Source organism: Vicugna pacos, chromosome 31 (assembly GCF_048564905.1).
Source record: "Vicugna pacos chromosome 31, VicPac4, whole genome shotgun sequence".
Lineage (NCBI taxonomy): Eukaryota > Metazoa > Chordata > Mammalia > Artiodactyla > Camelidae > Vicugna > Vicugna pacos.
In genome coordinates, this window is record NC_133017.1 from 205,706 (window position 1) to 220,415 (window position 14,710).

A 14,710-nucleotide genomic window follows, 5' to 3' on the forward strand; every position below is an offset into this window, starting at 1 on the left:
GCTGCTGAACAGCACACATGTGAAATTAAAAAACAAAAAATCACCCCAAGAAAATGCCCTCTGTGCAAGTTAAAAATGAATGAATTAATTAATATGTATGTATGTATGTATGTATATAAATCTCTCTCTCTCTCCCATGTGCTCCTTACACCCCGGGACCCGCGAGGGGGCACGGGCTCCGGCCGAGGGGCCTCTCCGGCCGGCGCGGCTCCCCCGGCCTCCCCGGGCGCACAGAGCTCAGCGCCGCAGCCACTCACAGCAGCTTCTTCCCCGAAAGCCACGGCGCGGGGGCCGCTGACCGACCGTGTGAGAGGGGACGCGGCCCACCACCGAAGGGTGTGCGGGCTCAAGATCCAAGCCGCAGCGCCACCGCCGCCATCGCGCCCGGGGAGGCGGGTGTGGAGAACGAGCCCGAGACGGCGAAGCGCAGCGACCGCGGACGGCGCAGCCCCGTCCCCGCCGCCGCCTCCGCGCGGCGCCGCCCGCCCGCCCGGCGCGCGCCTTCAGAGCCCCGTCCGCACCGCCCTCCCCCGGGTCCCCGGGCCCCCGCCCGGATTTACGCCTTCTCCGGGGTTGCTCAGCCTAATCCATTCCCTCCCACCGAGCAGGGCTGCACAAAAATAAAAGAAAAACAGAATGGGAGGAAGGCTTTGCTTTTCTTGTTCCCTTTGGCTGGGTGGCCGTGCTGAAATTGTCAGTTCTTTTTGTCCCCACCCCAAGTTCACAGTCACCTGGGGAGCTCCCGAGGGGCTGGAGTCTGTGAGAGCGGGTTGAAAACTAGCAGAGCTCCACAAAGCCCGACCAGGGCGTCTGCACCGCCGCCCGATCCCGCGGAGGGATCATCCTCCTCCAGCCGCCTCCCTCGCTCTGCGTTTCTCTTCCAACCCCCGACCTCCTCCGCTCTCCGGCCGAGCCTGCTGCCCAGCGCCAGCTCCATCCTCCACCTGCCCCCTGGCTCCTCGGTCCCCGGCCAAACCAGCGATGAGATGTGAGGCAGGAGGGGGATTTGCGAGGGGACCTGCCTGCTTCCCACTCCCATGGCTCCCTGCCTGCTGCCTCCTCCTGCCTCCTGCTTCCCTCCTGCGTCTTTCTGACGCTCCCTAGTCGCCTCTGGTGTGCATCTGAGTGTGCTTTTTAGAAATTGCTCCTTGCTTTTGCAACCCTGAAGCCAAAGTGGGGTGATGGGGGCACCTAAAGGAGAAGCGGGATGTTAAAAAGGCAAGAGACTGTAGATTTGCAACACTGGACAACCAGCGGAGTACCCTGGCTCTTCTGATCTCTGTGCCAGGTGGAGGACTTTCCCGGTTTTAGAGCAAGACACTCATTGTTCTCAGTGCCCCCTATTTCCTCCGGGTTTAGGATCCAAGGAGTCCCAGCAAAATGTTCTCCCCCTGGGCAGTGGCAAGGTGGTATCAGGGTGGTAGTTGGGAGGATTTCTCAAGAAGAAGCAACCATTGCTCCCATCTCAGTTTTGGTAGCTGGGTGGAATTCTGGGTTGAAAGTAAAAGTTCCCCAAATCCTGGTGGGTTTAGGTGAAGGGGATTCCAGGGTAAAGTCAGAGCTGGGAGATCCTTCTAAGTGTGCATCCCCTTCAGTATCTGCCTCCCATCCCTTGCCAGCTCCAAAAGTTTAAGTTTTAAACAGTAACAAGTAGTCAGTCCTAGAGGGTGGAGACTGGCAGTAAAATTTCACAGAACTCTGAGACCGACAATGAGTCATTCCCTGACTTAACCTGTCATTGTTGTTGCTGAGAGATGAGTGGGAAAGTGGGACATAGAAGAATGTTGCAGAAGTGGGAAGGGTTCCTTTTTCAGGACCCCATAGTACAGCAAGGTGTACATACACTTGATCTTGTAACCACAAAGAATTTCCCCAAGGAGATGCATTTCATAGCTCTTCCCTGAACATGCTCACTTCTTGCTTATGATGAAATAGTCCTAAGAACAAGCTGGGAGAAAGGTGTGTTTGGCAAGGTATCAGAGGTCCCAGCACTACGGTTTCAGAGACGGAAAAGGTGAGATTGTGACCCTCAGCAAGGCCTGCCTCCCCTACCTGGGGATCCCCAGAATTCCACATGCTGCTCCCATCTGTACCCCTGTGGTGTCTACCATCCCAGGAGGGCAGGACCCCATGCTGTCAGCATCACTGCTCTACCCTGGGAACCTGGCACACAGTAGGTATTCAGTAAATCATCATTGAATGAACAGTAATACTGGGTCCAATTTCTGTGGGTGTCTGTCCCCCCAGTTCAGGGACCCCCTCAGGGCCCACCTCACAACTGACATGAAAATAATAGTATCACCAGGAGCAACAATAGTTCCTCAGAATAAGTGGGCTTTTCCAAGCACTCTCCACCTGTTGCATCAGCCTCCCAGCCGGGAGGTGGGCTGTGAGGGGCAGCAGGCAGCACTGCACTCTCCACTGTAACAAGGAGAAAGCCAAGGGCCACAGAGAGGAGTGCCTTTCCAGTGTCAATGCTCACTTTCCCAACTTTTGGGAGACTGGAGGCTTTTCTGCTATATTCTGGACCTGAAGCCGCAAACCTGAGTGGACATGCCGCCCTCTCTGGAGCAAGGAACCACTAAGTGACCTGTCACTTGTCACCAAGCAGAGGGATTCATCCCAGCTCATCATGCTAACTGCAGATTGGGCTAATAGCAGGATCCTCTGGGAGACATCACACTCTTCCACTGTGGAAACGGGTGAACAGCCCACAGGTTTCCTGGAGAGGATGGTCACATGGCCTTGATCTGACCAATCAGCATTTTCCATCCTCCCTGGCCACTGTGATTGGCTCAGGGCTGGACACCAGCCCAATCAGTCTCCACAGAGTTCAGGCTTTGGTGCTGGAATCCTAGGGGAAGAGAAGTTCTATTTCAGTTGGGAGTTGAGGGGTGGTGATGTCATCCTGTGGCAGTTGGTGGCTGTCTTGCTCTCATAAAGGCAGAGCCATGTGAAGATGGCACCAATGCCAGAACCCAGAGGTGGGGAAGGATGACTTCTGCTGATGTCACTGAGCACCAGATAAAGCCCTGCCTGAAGCTGTCTCCCTGTGAATGTCTCAGTTAAGTAAGTCATTCTCTCCTGCCCTGTTTGCTTCTTTAAGCCACTTTGGTTTTCTGTCACTGGTTTAAAACAAACAAAAACAAAACTATTCTTTCAAGTTGGCTAAATGGAGACCCTGGAACTGCAACAGTGTGGTGACAGGCAATGATGTGGCTAATAGATTCCAGAGCCCTCTGTTCAAATAGAGGATTGTAACTGACAAGGGAGAGTAAATATGGCCTCAGTGAATGGATTTGCCTAGTGGCAACTCCCAGTTCCTGGATATTAGTGTGCACACACTCAGCCGGGTCTCAGCTCTGCTGTCACACCTGCTAACCCACACCTCTCCTCTCCCACGTGCCTGGCCTTGGGGCTGGACACCCCAGGGCACTTGGAACAGCCCAGAGTTTTGTGTTGTAATTTACACAGGCTGCCCCCACGTCTGAGGGTGAGGGTGACTGGGTTCCAGTTTACAGAGGAGAAAACAGACTAGAGGGGCTTGCTGGTGAGCTGTGGGGGTGGGACTCCAATCTACCATCTGACCTATGACTTCAGAGTGGGCAGCCTCCCCACCCTTAGCCAGGATGCTTGCTAAGCCTAGGGGCTCAGGAGTCCTGCTCCGTCCATCACTCCACCTGGAGGTGAGGGTGGGGAGCGGAGGGGTGGGCTCTTCTCTATACAACACTCACCCCTACAGGGACTCATGTGTGACACCACAGACTGTAATTCCTTTCTTATGACCTGGGCCTCCTTGGCCAGGTGTGAGAGGCGCCTTTACATGTGGGCACTGCAATTCATGGGTGCACATGTGAGCAGGTACACCTATGACTGAGGGAACAGCACCCCAAATTAAAGCCCCCCATGCTCAGACGATTACATTCTGGAAGTGAGGGGTGCCCAGGGGTCAGGGGGCCAATTCTCAACTTGGGGGCAAATTGTTGTCATCCAGGGGGATGATATTTTAAATTAAATTACCCATTTGCAATCCAATAGTCAAGCCCCTTTCTCAGCAGCTTTGTAGCCTCTCAGCTTTTACTCCTCTCTGTGACCACGTTCTTAGCTTCAAATTGAGTCCCATTATGGACATAAATATATCCCTTTCATGTGTCACCTTCAGAGTAAGAGACCACCGCAAACTCCCTTCCCTTCCCCTTGTCAACACCTCCACACCGGAAGTGAGGCTCTTTTGAAGCATTTGTGCTGATGTGTGAGCTAAAGATTTAGAATGACCAGGCTAGGAGGGGCCTGCCCCACATGTCAGGGGGGGTGGGCGGGTAGCTGGTGATGATTCACCTATAAAACCTCAGCTGGTATCAGGCAGTGACAACAGAGTGGCAGCCAAGGGCTGAGCAGGTGCAGAATAAGCAGATTAAATGTGTTTACGCAGCCACCTCTGGGATGGCGGCCCCGGAGCATGACTACAAGTGTGGAAGGTAGAGGGTCCCCAGAGCCTGTACCCCTAACTTCTAAAAATCAGGGTTAAGGTGTAGCTTCGAAATCAGAAAGCTGGGGTTCAAAGCTTCCACCATCACTTGCTCAATTATTCAAAGCAAATGAGCTTCAGTTTTCTCATATGTAAAATTGGAACATTGAAGCCTCTCCCTCTGTATATATCACATTTTCTTTATCCATTCATCTGTCGATGGACACAGGTTGTTTCCATATCTTGGTTATTGAAAATAATGCTGCAGCGAACATGAGGGCACTATTCTCTCTTTAAAATAGTGATTACATTTCCTTTGGCTATATTCCCAGAAGTGGAATTGCTGGACCATATGGGAGTTCTATTTTTGAATTTTTGAGGAAACTCCATACTGTTTTCCACAGTGATGGCACAGTTTACATTCCCACCAACAGCGCATGAGTTTCCCTTTTCTCCACAACCCAGCCAGCACCTGTCATCTCTTGTATTTTGATGACAGCCATCCTGACAGGTGGGAGGGGATATCGCACTGTGGTTTTGATTTGCATTTCCTTGATGATGAGTGATGTTGAGCACCTTTTCATGTACCTGTTGGACACCTGTGTGTTTTCTTTACAAAAATGTATTCAGTTCCTCTGCCCACTTTTTAAATCAGATTGCTTGTTTTTGCTGTTGAACTGTTAGAATTCCTTATATGTTTTGGGTGTTAACCCCTTATCAGATATATGGTCTGAAAGTACTTTCTCCTAGTCTGTCTGTTACCCTGACCTCAGCTTTCTGGAGTCAGACCCGCTACCTTTGCGCCACGAGGTCAGCCGCGACCTCTGCTTTCTGGATGACCGGGGTCCAGGCACTCGGGAATCATCACTTCTCACACGTGTTTCCAATAGTGGGTGGGTGGGGGCTGTGTTCTGATAAAACTGCAGAGCTGTGGGTCACCATCCCCTCTTCTAGGAGTTGGGCTCTCAGGAGTGCAGTGTGGGCAGGGATGTTCCCCTGAAGTCATGCGTCTGATAGTCACGTGGTCTGGAGCTTACATCTTCTAGCCCGGTTGTGATGGGGCAATTTGCAAAGGGAGGACCCTACAGCTAAAACACTGAGCAGGTGCTTGTGTGCCTTGTTGGAAGGACCTGGAAACCAAGTTGTGTGGAACAGGGACTTCCCCAGGTCACAAGGCTCAGTTCAGACTTCTGGGTTGCAGAAGTCTGCTCTGAGCCACTGTCACTGAGGAGGGAAGGGCCTCAGGCAGGAGGGAGGAGCTTCAGGATTGCACTTGCCCTGATTGTCAAGGGTCAGCTCTGGTGACATGTAGCACATAGCTTAGCTTTGGACCTGTAAGAGGAGAGATTCTTGGGGGAGGGCTGGCTTTTTCCTCTGATTGAGGGCCTACTGTGTGCCAAGCACAGCAGTCCTCTGAGTCAGTGCTGGAAAGCCAGGCACAGAGAGGTAGGGGAAAGCCTCCAGGCCACACGGTGGTAAGGGCAGCACTGGGGTCTAATGCAGACCTGACGCCCAGCCCACACTTTCTCCTTTCCCAGGACCGTGGTGATCCCACTTGTTGGGATCCCCTGATAGGGTATGGGCCCTGGGACCTTCCCTGCTAACATGTCAGGAGCCTTAACAGGGAGGTCGGGGTAATTCCTGAGTCCATGATGCCCAGAGGCTGCTCTCAGTGAGGGGCCCAGCACACACTGGGCCGAATCCTAGCTCTGTCCTGAGTCACTATCCTCCCTGCCTCAGTTCTGCCCACACAGGGCTGGAACAAGCAGACACTTTACAAGTTTTTAAGGAACCTCCAGGATACTGGAAGCAGCACCCGCCCACAGGGAGGGCCGTGGGGTCAGCTGCACTTGTCTCCTTGTCTTTTTCTCGCCTCTTTGCTGGATGAGGAGAAGTCCTAGCAGGGCCCTGGCTTGTCCCAATTCTCATCCCCTCTCATGGCCCAGCAGGGGGTGGTGTCCAGGCTGGACTCTGTCCTCTGCTCCTTCTGGGCACCCTCAGGCCCTGCACCTTGGCTGCCTGGACACTGTCTTCCAGGGGCCTCTGTGTGCTTCACCACGCACCTGGCATTCCTCAATTCTGGGCTAATCCAGTGCCTTCTGGCCCTGGGCCTCACACCGACTCCGTGCTGAGTGGAAGTGCACTGATGGACATGCTGGGCCTCCTGGACTGTCTGGGGGAGCCCGATAACCCCGTCTTGCTCATGGCCCAGAGAGACCAAAGTGGTGAGAGGGTGTGTCTCCATTCATGTGGATTTGCTCAGAGATTCTTAACAATATGAGGGACAAAAGGATGACATGAACACAGAAGAGCTGGGTGGAGGGGATGTCAGCAGAGCAAGAGGTTGGGGCGAGCCCGGGCTGGTCTCATAACCCCCTCAGCCTTGACTTTCTCATCTTTAAAGTGGGACAGACTATTGTGAGGTGAGCGGGATCCTGACCCATGGCCACTGTCCTACACGCCTAAGAAAGAGAAGCTCACTGACTCCTCGTGGAAATTTGTGGGGCAGGGACAGCCGTTGTCACCCATTCCTGCAGAAGAAGTAACTGAGGCACAGAGAGGACAGGTGAGGTGACCACCCCAGGTTACAGAGCCCAGGCCATCTGGTTCCAGTGTCCAGGCTCATGGTCGGTGCCCACTCTGGGTGTCCCCCCTCCCTTCACCTTCCACTGGGACCCACGGCCGCAGCTTCATCTCAGTGTGATTGTTCATGGGGAGCAGGGAGGGGGCACTGAAGGCCCGTTTCTCTGAGCACTGCTTTCCCAGGAGGATCAAGGGGTTGGTTTTATTCACTGCTGGACACCCAGGCCTGGGCCCAGGCCAGCCACCCTGCAAGGCCTGAATCAATGATTATTGAGTAAATACATGAACATCTGCATGTAGCTGCATAGTGCCCCATTTCCTCATGTTCACAGCACACCTGGCTGCACGGCTGACACTTCTTGTCATCAGGCCTCTGCCAGGGACAGTCAAGGGGATCAGAGCTGCTCAGCTGGGGACAGGGAGCCTCAGGGGCCCTGTGGCTGTCCCAAGCCTCTCCTGGGCTGTCCCATGACAATCCACAGGGAGGCCCAGCCAGCTTCCAGGAGCAGCAATGAGGGCCTCACCCCAGGGGTGTGGAGTAGGTGTTGAGTGACTCTGCATCTGACGGGGCCCTGGGGGTCAGGCTGCTTTCAACATCCATTCCAGGCCTACACCCCTGCTGGCAGCATGGAGCTGGTCATAAAGGACACAGGCCATGGGGCCAAGGTTATAGCAGGTCCCTGTTCCCTCTCTGTGCCTCAGTGTCTTCATCTGTAATGGAGAACTAGTAACAGGGCCATGGAAGGGCTCACTGAGATCCTGCTCTGTGGCCTTGGTTAGACACTGCCCTCCTTGTACCTCAGTGTCCTTGTCTGTAACACAGAACTAGTAGCATTTTTCTTAGCCCCTTTGGCACATTTTTCTGAGTCACTTTCCATATTGGGCCCAGGGCTCTCACAGAGCTCACAGATTGGAGAGGTAATCAGAGTGATGTCCCAGCTCTGGGGGTGCCAGGGGAGGCCAGAGGGGCTGCAGGAGGGACTTGGAATCCAGAAGAACTTCATGGAGGAGGTGAGGTCTGAGCTGTGTCTCCAAGGATAAGCTGTCATCTAGCCGGAACCCACGTACATGATACATGAGAGTGTGAATGAATGAATGAACATCCCTCTAACAGAGAGTGAGGGGGGCAGCCCCCCAGGCCAAGGCAGGAAATGCAGGGCACCCTGGGGGAACAGAGGGCCAGGCTGCAGTGTGATGCCAGCCTCATCATTTATGGACATCTTGCCACCACTATAACCTGTGCTCTGGTGAATTTGGAGTCCTCGTCTGTCCTCTGCTCCAGGGTCCTGCTGTTCATTCCCAACTCTGCCCACTTGTCAAAATCTGTGTCCTCAAGTGAACATGGACCCGCCTCATGGAGGATTGTGAACAGGGTGTTTGTGTGCAGCCCGAGGCTGAAGCGGGGAGGAGAGGATGATGGGGTTTCCCCAGAGCGGGATCATGGGCCGGGAGGCATCAGAGGGATGAGGAAGGCCGAGCCTCAGGACTAAAGGATCCCACTGGTGGTGGCCTCTTTCATGAGGGGACTTCACAGGGAGGAGGAAGTCATGGGGCAAGGGCAGAGCTCAGTTTGGGGTTCGCTGACCTGGAACAACTCAGCACAGAGTTGTCCAGAGGAGCTGGAGGTAGGGGACAAAGGTGCCACTGAGGTCAGGGTCAGAGCCTGAGACCCAGATGAGTGGGGCAGTGGTGCAGGAGAAGGGGCTTGAGGATGTCAAAATGTTCACTCACTGGGACCTCAGGACGTAGATCTTCGTGTTCACTTCACAGCTGCCTGGTGCCTAACAGAGCTGGGCTTAGGGAGGTCACTCAGACACGTGCTGACAACCCAGGCTCTCCTGTTTCCACACTAAATCCCTGGTGTGGAGACAGCTGGCACTCTCTTGAGGCATACAGACCCACCCCTGGGCTCTCTGTATGCCTGGAGCCTAGTGGCAAATTACCTCCCACTCCCCACTGCACGACCCTTGGCACACCTTCGTTTCTACAAGATATAAAACATCTTGTCTTAATGTGTGTTTACTCTATGAAAACTCATTGCCTCAGGAACACAGGCCTCACATCCTGCCCTTATCAAAGTGGTAAATCCTGTTGTTCAGGGAAGCCCCTGACAGATCTCACAACCAACCAGGTACCTGTGCATGAATTGATCATGCAGCCCCCTCCTCCTTGTGTGCACAGCACCCCCCAATAACAGACCCCACACTCCTACCCTTGGTGCTCATGCAGACACCTCTTGTCTGTGGGGCCCGATGTGGCCTATAGCAGTGTCCCTATTAAACTTTCCTAAACCCTTCTCAGACCCTGGTAGTTCTTTACCAACCCAAGTAACTAGCTCGCCATTGTGCCCAAAACACCTGAGGCAGAATTGGCTAAATTTTACAGATTAATGATGCAGGTTATTTAGCTAGAAAGGTGAGATTAATGCTTACAAATAAAAAACAACATACATACTCAAGGTGGGACAAAGAATCCACAAGGACATCTAAGACCCTCCACGTGCATCCCACTGTGGCCTCAGGGCCTTTGCACTGGCTGCTCTTTCAGCCAGGAACTCTCTCCCTCTGCTTCTAAAACACCTCCAGGTGTCTGCTCAAATGTCTTCCCTGACCTTATTTTTCTCCATGTAACTTATCACCGCCGGACATTGTGTATATTTTACTTATTTTTCTCTGTGTCCCCCACCAGGCTGTCTGCTGCATGAGAATGGAGACCTGCCTGCTTCACTCCCTGCTGTGCCTGGTATCTGGAACCCGCCCAGCACACAGTAGGACCTCAGTGAATGTGTGTCGGGTGTATGAACGCTGTAGGCCACAGACAAGAATCTCCCCAGCAACGATGGTAAGAGTCATTAATTCACTACTTGCTGAGCCCTACTGTGTGCTGGGCACTGACCTGGGTGGGAGGCACACAGTGGGTGAGACACACAGTGAGCACACACAGTGTGTGAGGAGGGACACGTGCTCTGGAGAGCACACAGAGTTCAGATAAGTCAGAAGTTCAGGGTGGAGGAGGAGAGGGCCGGGTTGGGGGGCCAGTGGTGGCAGGGGAGACAGAGAGGTGGGGCCCAGGTCGTGCAGAGCTTGATGGCTCCTGTGAGGGCTTTCCCTCTGGGCAGCAGAACCACGGCTGGGTGCGGAGCAGTGGCCGAGTCCTGAATGCTATGCAGGAAAAGAAGTGGGTGTCTGCTGGGGAGATGTGCGTGGAGGAGGCTGTCCCTGTAGACTGTGCAGGCAGGGAAGGCTCCTCCTCTGAGGTGACATCTGAGGGGAGCCCTTGTATGGACCGTGTTTCTACCTTCTGCAGACTGGATGCCTTCATCTGCCCTGCAGACCTAGGCGGGACACACCCTGTTCTCAGTCACCTGGACTTGGCCTCCTGCCTCCCTTGTGGGCCCTCTCACCCCAGGAGGAGTCCTTCTTCAAGGTCTAACCCCCCACCTTTTCCACTGGACTTGGACTCACACTGAGCCACTGTCCACCTGCCCAGCTCACCCAGAGTCAAGTCCAGACACTTGGGGTCGCCATTCAACCCTAGAACCCATGAAGTTACTCAACTGGCCAGTCCTCAGCCTGCTCACCTGCCTCGCTTTTCCCTCCTGCAGAAACCCTGTGACAGCCCCTGTTCACAGCGCCCTGCCCCTCCGCTCCTGGCCCCGGGATTCCCCCCGTGGTGTGGCCCCACGTTGGGTGCCGGCCCACCGCCAGTCCGGTGAGTAGAAACTGCCTTTTCAATGGCAGTTGTCTCCTGATCTCTTGGCCTTCCTGAACCACAGATTTTCTACTAAAATAATCTATTTCAAACCAGCCTGTGAGACTCTTTGCAGACACTTATAGTAAACAAATGAAGAACAAAAGACCTGTATAATTTTTACATCGTCAACAAGTTTAATATTTTAATATAAATTAGAATTCCTTTCCCCCATAATATCATAGGCTCCTTGAGGGTGGAGGAGACATAAACATTATGTGGACAGGACCTGCAAGGTCCTAAATATCTGTCTTCCCAAACTGAGGGCTCAGGCCCAGGCTTAACCATGTCCTGCCTTCACACTGTGAGTGGAGTTTCATTGGTTTTCAAATTAAGCTTTTACACCTAGCTTAGTAGAGAAGTTGTCAGTTTCAAACTAATCTTTCCAGTAATAACCAAGTTACATCACTTGTGAGCCTCCCTGTTCCCTGAGTAAATCAGTTAGATCCACAAATGTCAGCAGGGAAGGAGTCAGTACAGCGTATTTACACACACACTACGTCTTTGGGAGACAGTGGGGCTGCACTCTGGAAGATGTCAGCTCCTGACTCATTTAGTTGGGAGCATCCATCTTCACATGTTGGATTTCCAGAGAAGTGTCCAGAGGGGAGAGTGGACTGGAGCCGGGCTTGGCTGTCACCCACGGAAGGGAGGACTGGAAACCTCAGGCATCTGTGGTCCTGGGAGCAGCTTGCCCCGGGGGAACCGCTAGCAGTGTCCCTTCCTAGACTGCTGTCCTGCTTAGAGGCAGGCCCAGCTGCTGTAACAGAGAAACAGGGAGACGTGGCCCTGGGTCAGAAGTGCCAGTTCTGTAGGGTAGGTGCATCTGCGAACACAGGTGCAGCAGGACGACCATGGTTAATGACACTGCATCGTGTCAGGGACACTCATCAAGAGAGTAGCCTTGAGATGCCCCCACCACACAAAGTGAGAAATGGGTGAGGAGGTGGGTGTGTTAATTAGCTTGCCAGTAGTAATCTTTTCACTATGTATATACACACCGAAATTTCATCATGTACTCCTTAAATTCATAGTATTCTTGTAAAAAAAAAAAAAAAAAGACGAGGTCTGGGATGTGAGTGGCCAGCATCTGGACCGTCTCTGACTTCCACAAGACAGAAATGACACACCTGCCAGGCTCAGACCCGACCTGCAAAGGGTGGCAGCTTTTGCTTCGTTGTTCTTGGAAACCAGCCGGTAGGCTGGGCGGAAACCCGGCAGCCACACGGAGGCGGAGGCCCGGCCACAGGCCGCGCTGCGCCCGGGATGGCGGCCCCTGTGCGCAAGGCCTCCACTGAGGTCCCGGCGGCGGAGAGGAGCCGCCCCCCGGGCCTGCCCGCCCCGTGCAGCCCGGCGGGGTAAATGAGGATTGCTTTAAACTGCTGCGTTTAGGGGCGGCTGGTTTCAGGACAGCAGGTTCCTGAATGCCGCCCCGCCCTCGCCCCCGCCTGCTCCGGGTCCTCAGACTCCCCTCACCTTTTCAGACTGGGGTTTGTGCCCCGCAGAGCCACAGGTTGAGATCACCCCATGTGACAGGGTTTGGAGGTACAGAGGTTGAGTGAGGTCCTGAGGGTGGCCACACCCTGTTGGTCTGGTGTCCTTACAGGAGAGAGAGCCCCCAGAGCTGGCTCCCCGCCCCATGTGGACACAGCGAGGAGGCAGCCAGCTGGCGGCCAGGAGGATTGTCATCACCAGAATGTGACCTCGCTGGACTTTGCTGGGCCTCCCCCCACCGGAACTGTAGGAAGATGAACTTCTGCTGTCCAGCCTCCTGGGTGGTGACCCTGGGTCGTGGCGGCTTTTCCAGCCTTGGCAGCTCTGCACACACTCCCTCCTGCCTGATGCTTTGTGCAGCTCCCGCTCAGCGACTGTGCTTCTAACTTGGGGAGGGATAGGAGGGGCATCGGCCAGGCCCCCCTCCTTATTCCCCCCTCTCGAAGCACCTGCTCTTCCCCACAGCACGGCTCAGGCAGTAGTGTGGCTTAGATGTCCCCGTACAATGCTGCTCCCATCCTCCCAGGTAGGTACGGGGCCTGGCACACCCACCTGCTCAATTTTTAGGAAAGATGCTTTTCTTGGCCAGGAAAGTGAAGGCCCCCTCTGACCCAGAAATCCTGCTTCCAGTGTAAATGCCAGTGGAACGTGGGAGCCGGCCTAGCAGTGAGTCCCGGGCCCTGAGCAAGAACAGGCCCAGCATGCCTCATCAGGAGCACAGACGAGCGTGGCCCATCCACACAGGGGACACTCACCAGCCACGGCCTCAGAGTGCGTCGCCCAGATGGCCAGTCCCCAAAGAGGGAAGTAGAACAGAAAAGCCCAGTGCTGCGGCTGAGAGGTGCCTGTCGGGGAGTCAGAAGAGGAGGCAGAACAGACACAGGACTGTCACTGAAGTCAGGGCACTGGACCCCTGGGAGAGGTTTGTTTTCTTTTACTGACTTGAGCAGTGAGGACAGTGGATCTTCAAACTATTAACAACACACACACACACACCCCTATATAGATGAGTATTTTATGTCTCCTGTGAGTTTATCAATAATTTTTAATGAAAAGAAACCACAATTTTTCAACAAAGTGCCGTTATTATTTTTAGAAGGGGGGACAGAGCCCCCGGTTTGCTCCTCAAAAACCCAGGCCTATTGCCACATTTGGATGAGCCTGGATGTCTGGCAGCACCCAGCCACCACCTCAGGCTCACCAGCAGCAAATGAGTGAACAGCCGGTGGTTCCCAGTTGTCTGAGTGCAAACCCCTTGACCAGAAGGACCCGACTCCCTCCCAGCACTTCTAGGTGGGCACCAGTGCTCGCCGACACAGCCACACCACCAGGACACTGGCAGATGTCAGGGACCTGAGTGGCCAATAGAACCCTGTGCTCCTCCTGCCCCAGGGTAGTGACCAGGTCAGCCCAGTCCCATCAGCCAGACTCTCCAAAACAAAAGCCAGCACAGGCCGTTGAGGAAGGGTGGCCTGGAGCAGTCAGAGAGCTCTTCCTCTTTGTTTTCCTTCTCCATTTTATCACAGATATGACAGAAAAAGTAGGCAGTGCGTGTGTGTGTGTTTCTTAACTCCATCTTGACCTTGCACCCCGGAGGAAGCCAGTGGCCCTGTCCTGTGAGCTGCCCTGTCCTGTCCTGTGAGCTGCCCTGTCCTGTGAGCTGCCCTGTCCTGTCTTGTGAGCTGCCCTGTCCTTTCCTGTGAGTTGCCCTGCCCTGCCCTGTCCTGTCCTGTGAGCTGCCCTGCCCTGCCTTGCCCTGTCCTGCCCTGTCCTGTCCTCTGAGCTGCCCTGTCCTGCCCTGTCCTGTCCTGTGAGCTGTCCTGTCCTGCCCTGTCCTGTCCTGTGAGCTGTCCTGTCCTGCCGAGTGAGCTGCCCTGTGAGGGGCCCATGTGTGAGAAACGCACACCTCCTTCACCGTCTGTGACTCCCCAGCCCCTTGGATGGTGCGGCCCCAGCTGATGTCTTGACTGCAACCTCATGAGGGACCCTGAGTCAGAACCACCCAGCTCTGTCTGCTTCTGTCCTCCAGGAACCAAGACAATAAATATTTGCTGCCAGGAGCTGTGATGCAGCGAGGGACCAGAAACACACGACGCCTCCTCCCCGCCTCTCCATCCCTCGGGGCTGTGGAGGTGAACTTATCTTCGTCTGTTTACCACCTCTGTCTTCCTCTGTGAGGACACGGGGTCTGTCACGGGCACTGCAGTTCCCTGGAGCTAAGGCTGACAGGGCCTCCGGGCTCAGAGACTGAAGCACAGTAAGGCAGCAATGCCAGAGGCCCCATCACTGTGGAAAGCCCCGTGTGTGAGAGGCCAGGACACACCAGGGAACAAGAATGGACCCTGAGCAGACCTTCCTGGTTCCTGCCCAACCCCACCCCTGACTGCTTGCCAAGCCACCTCAGAATGTCACTCC

The 14,710-nt window shown here is 54.5% G+C and overlaps 1 long non-coding RNA gene across 1 annotated transcript; it reads left to right on the top strand.

The window, feature by feature from the left end:
• Positions 1 to 2,901: 2,901 nt before the first annotated feature.
• On the top strand, positions 2,902 to 10,756 carry LOC140690707 (uncharacterized). Its single transcript, XR_012065974.1, has 3 exons — positions 2,902 to 3,069; positions 9,740 to 9,892; positions 10,656 to 10,756. It is a non-coding gene; the product is annotated as an uncharacterized lncRNA (long non-coding RNA).
• The last annotated feature ends 3,954 nt before the right edge of the window (positions 10,757 to 14,710 follow it).